The sequence below is a fragment of the Nestor notabilis genome, unplaced genomic scaffold (assembly GCF_000696875.1).
Source record: "Nestor notabilis isolate BGI_N333 unplaced genomic scaffold, ASM69687v1 scaffold2624, whole genome shotgun sequence".
Taxonomy (NCBI): domain Eukaryota; kingdom Metazoa; phylum Chordata; class Aves; order Psittaciformes; family Psittacidae; genus Nestor; species Nestor notabilis.
This window is the reverse complement of record NW_009926683.1, coordinates 5,420-10,838: the sequence shown is the minus strand read 5'-3', so window position 1 is coordinate 10,838 and position 5,419 is coordinate 5,420.

The following is a 5,419-nucleotide window of genomic DNA, read 5'->3' as shown; positions in this document are numbered from 1 at the left end:
ACCATGGCACAAGAAACCTTGGAGATGCTTCTTTCAGATACAACTTTTTGCCTCCTGTCATAAAGAAGTTTTGCCCCTTGAATAATCCAGTATTTCATTTAAATCACCAAACTGGTTTGTTTTGGGGTTTTTTCCCCCTTGTTGAATTTTTCAGAGACAAAGCCAAACTTGCATGTGCCCTGGGTGTTGTTGGAAGCAGTAGTAAGAGTTGAGCTGTGTCTGCAATGGCAGTTAGAAATTATAATGTGACTGTCAAATCAAGGCATGTCTAACCTGCACAGTTAACCAGGAAAAAGGTGAAATGTGTAGCCAATAAGAGTATCGGTTGCTCAGAGGAAAACATGTGCATGTAAGTTGTTGCATTCCTATGCAGGGCTGTTTGTGTTGGACTGCCTGCAGAGACTCACACTTATTGGAGCAGGTGAAACAGTGGGTTCCTCCTGCGATACCCTAATACTAGCAACAGGTTTCATGAAAGATCTTCCCTGTGAGGGTGGTGAGGCCCTGGCACATGTTGCCCAGAGAAGCTGTGGCTGCCCCATCCCTGGAAGTGTTCATGGCCAGTTTGGATGGAGCTTCGGGTGGAAGGTGCCCCTGCCTGTGACAGGGAGCTTGGAATGAGATGATCTTCAAGGTCCCTTCCCACCCAAACCATTCTATGATCTAATCTAAATAGCTCTCACAAGTTTTTCTTTCCAGATTTTAGTTGTTTCAGGCTTTATGAATGAGACTAGCATTGCCATTTCCCTCTACTTGGCAAGTGAAGCTTGAATTGCAGATTATATAGAAACGTAATTTAAGAACATTATTTAATAAAACAAACTTTTTTCATTGCTGACCTGTACTGTGCTGTTCCATTAATAAGCACCTGTTCCCTTTGAAATTTGTAGTGATTAGTTTATTACTGCTGATTTTAAATGATGACAAATATATCTTCATTTTTTTTTTTAAATATGGCTACAGTTTAAATTCAAACAGATTACTTAAAACCGAGATAAGAGGTTATTTATTGCATATTCTGCTCATGCAGTGAAGCACTGGAGAGTGTTCTCTGCTTTTGAGTTATTGCTTGCTAGGGAGATCCATGGTAGAAGTCCTACTCATTCTGTCTGAAATGGGATTATGCTGTTAAAATGTGTATGGTAGCACATGGTCCATAGAGGCACAAAACTTCTTCTTGAAAAGTAGAGAATGTTTGGTATGCAACAACATCTGTACTTGGGGCAAATGTGATCTCAAGTATTTGCTTGCACGAAGTCCAAGACACTGCTTGTTTTGACAGAAACTACCTTTATTTTGAAATTTTCTTTTGAAATATTTTGTTTTACATACATGAGATTTTTATGGATTTCTGAGGGATTTTATTTTATAACTGATAATGTAATTGCTATAGTGGTGATCAATAAATCTGAAAACCAGAAATCTTTTATCTCCTTTTCCTGCCATTAGTAATATTGACATTATTAAAACAAACAAACCAAAGCCAAAACAAATCACCAAAAAATGCCAAAAAACCAACAACAACACAACAAAAACAACAACAAAATTTGCTGTGTTCAGGTGAATAACTTCCCAGCAAAACACATGCATAATAATCAGTTGATACGTTGTCATTGTTATACAGAAATTTCAAGTTTGCATGGTGAATTTATGACCTTGTGAATGAAAAATGTTTTGATGTTTTTTTTTTTTGTTGTTTTTTTGTTTGTTTTTTTTTGTGGGGTGTTTTGGTTTTTTTGTTTGTTTGTTTGTTTTGTTGTTTTGTTCTTGTTGGGTTTTTTTGTTTTGTATTGGTTTTTTCCTTCTTAAGACCATTTGTATTCAGGCGATACTGAATTTAAACGCATGTAATTTGAAGTAGGAGCAGAATTTAGATGGAAGAGCACTGAAACTCACAGCGGTTAAAATCAAAACAGGCGCTGATGGTTCAGCTCCTCTTTGATGTCCTGGGTTTTTTAGTTAAGAGTTTGGATTTTGCCATAGTGTCAGATAGGTAGACATTCCTTTCACTGACTCTAAGAATAACGACTGTATGTGTGAGAGTGTTGATGAATTTGACCCTGATTTCCAAGTGATTTTGAGAGTGAGGGGAAAAAACAGTTTTCCTTTATTTTTCTGCTTGGGGAAAAGCTGATGGAATTTTTCAAAATCTATGTTTTGGAGATAAGAAAAGGGTAACGTCCTTTTAATGATAGTTGTTATTTTTTTCAGTTGTTGACTGAGATGAAGACTTTTGCCCATCTTTTGGATCTGTACTGATGACTCACTGGTGGTTTCTGACTGTATAAGATTCATTAGATTAATAACTAATATCTAGTGGAAAGGCTGAAATAGAAATGTTCATGATTACCAGAAAAAGTAGTAAAACTTCTTCTGGTAATTATGAAGTAAGAAATGTATGTAAAAAGTAAGAAAACTTTTTCTGGTTCCAGAGTCCCTGGGCATGTTCAGATGCATTTGTATGTATGTGCGGTTGTGACATGCTGTTTGTGCCATGTTGTCATTACAGGTGTCATAAAAAGTGAGGCCAAACTTGTTAGACATGTGCATCAAGAATATACCTGCTTTTGAAACTTATCAGTCTGGAGGAGACTGATAAGATGACCAAAAGTAATCTTGAGTTGAGAAAAGAGAGAGAATAGCAGGATTTAAGATGACAGGGGACAGGTGAGGTAAACAAGAAAGGCAGGCTTGGGATGACAGGTTTGTACTTACAGTGTTAATAAATAACATCCCACCTAAGAAAGCAAAGTGTACGTCTGGTAATTCTGTAGTGACATTCTTGGAGCCAGCCTGTGACCATATAGATTTGTTCCTGTTACTGGCTTTTTGTTCTTCTGCCACCTTGCTCTCTGGGGAATGGAGACAAGGGTGGGCCTTTTGGTCATCCGTATTATGCATCCCTGCTGCTCTGCTGCTTAACCATGAGTGCAGGTCTCTGCTGAGGCTCTGTTACCTTTTCAAAGGCAAGAGACACAGAAGTAGAAGAGATGCTGGTATCCTAAGCAGGCATTACCTTATGATGGTTAGAAAAACAAAACCGTTGTCACCATTGGACACTCATCTGATCCTGACTTGCTTTGGACTGTAACACCAGCCCTGGAGTTGGTTTGATAGCTTGAGCTGTGAGGCAGAGCCATGTGGGACAGTAGTACAAGTGGCATCTGCACTCCAGATACCTATTTGAAATTATGGGCTGGATGATGATGCCTCTCGCAGGTCTCAGGTGGCTGTTCATCTGCTCCTTTATCAGGAGGATTTCCTTGGCTGCTTCACTGCAGATCCTAAACCTACTGAGTAGCTGGGATGTGTGATGCTCACCTAAGGACTTCTTGTGCGTTTGGTTGGGCAGGGAGTCAGATTGTTTTGTTTTACTAACTGAGTTCTATTTTTCTTCATACCCCCTACTTAGTATTAAAGTATTTCTCTTATGTTTACATTACCCTAACTATTCTATGATTAATTGACTAGTGGTGATTCACTATCTTGTGCTTTCCTATCATATGTGTTAAAAAAATTACGCCTTTTTCATATATGTAAGGCAAGAAACACATTACTATGGGGTGCCTTTCTCTGACATTTCATTTGTCTACCAGATTGTGCAAGGGTAGTTACCATCCTGCCAAAATTAATTATGGACAACTCTGGGATTACTTAATCTGTCAGAAGCAACAAGAGAAAAAAAAAATCCATCTGTATTCAGAGGACCAGGTGAATAAGGAATAGATGATAGTTTTCCAGACAAATAGGAGCTTTCTCACTCCTATGTTCAGACTTCTCACTGAAGTTGATATAACTAGAATCATAGAATAATTTAGGTGGAAAAAGACCTTTAGGATTATTGAGTCTGACTATTACCCTAGCACTGTGAAGTCCACCACTAAACCATGTCCCTAAGTGCCACATCTACACATCTTTTAAATACCTCCAGGGATGGTGACTCTACCACTTTTCTGGGCAACCTGTTCCAATGCTTGACAACTCTTTCAGTGAATAAATTTTTCCCAATATCCAATCTAAACCTCCATGGTGCAACTTGAGGTCATTTCCTCTTGTCTTATTGCTTGTTACTTGGGAGAAGACACCCCCACCTTGCTCCATCCCCTTTTATGTAGTTGTAGAGAGTGATAAGGTTTCTCCTGAATCTCCAGGCTAAACAATGCCTGTTCCCCCAGCTGTTCCTCATAAGACTTGTGCTCTAGGCCATTCACAAGCCTTTCTGTCCTTCTTTGGACAAGCTCCAAATTTCTGCTTTCATCAAAATTGCTTCACTGTCTCTTAAATTAGCTGTATTCAGAGGACCAGGTGAATAAGGAATAGATGATAGTTTTCCAGACAAATAGGAGCTTTCTCACTCCTATGTTCAGACTTCTCACTGAAGTTGATATAACTAGAATCATAGAATAATTTAGGTGGAAAAAGACCTTTAGGATTATTGAGTCTGACTATTACCCTAGCACTGTGAAGTCCACCACTAAACCATGTCCCTAAGTGCCACATCTACACATCTTTTAAATACCTCCAGGGATGGTGACTCTACCACTTTTCTGGGCAACCTGTTCCAATGCTTGACAACTCTTTCAGTGAATAAATTTTTCCCAATATCCAATCTAAACCTCCATGGTGCAACTTGAGGTCATTTCCTCTTGTCTTATTGCTTGTTACTTGGGAGAAGACACCCCCACCTTGCTCCATCCCCTTTTATGTAGTTGTAGAGAGTGATAAGGTTTCTCCTGAATCTCCAGGCTAAACAATGCCTGTTCCCCCAGCTGTTCCTCATAAGACTTGTGCTCTAGGCCATTCACAAGCCTTTCTGTCCTTCTTTGGACAAGCTCCAAATTTCTGCTTTCATCAAAATTGCTTCACTGTCTCTTAAATTAGAATGGTCACACTGTAGAACATGGTTGAAGAGTTAAGCTTGTCTCCCTTTCTGCTGTAGTGCATTTGTTCACAACATATACAGTGCTTACCAAAAAAAAACTATACCCTCCCTGGGTCCCTGTGTTTCAAGAAAGAAATACCATTTAAAAGAGTAAATCTTGTATTGGCTGGGTATCATCTTATAATCTAAAGAATGTAACTGGTAACTACATAAATTACTGTTATATTCTCAGCAGTTATAAAGTAATTACTTTATTACTCTTAAACCGTTACTGTATGTCTTTTTCATCAGTAATGGCATGTGAGGGACTGCTCGCTGTTTCTTTATGCTGCTCTGCCAAGTATTCCCTTCAGTTTAAGTGAAGACAGTAACTTTAAACTCTGATTTGTTTGCTCAGAATGAGTCAAAATCTGTATGTGGGGTTGTGGCTTTGCTTTTTCTTTCCCCTGTGAGTGCCAAACAATGTGCCCTCCATCTGGTGTCAGGATTACAGAGGAAAAGGAAAGGATTAGGAATACGTTTACGGGAAGCGGTAAA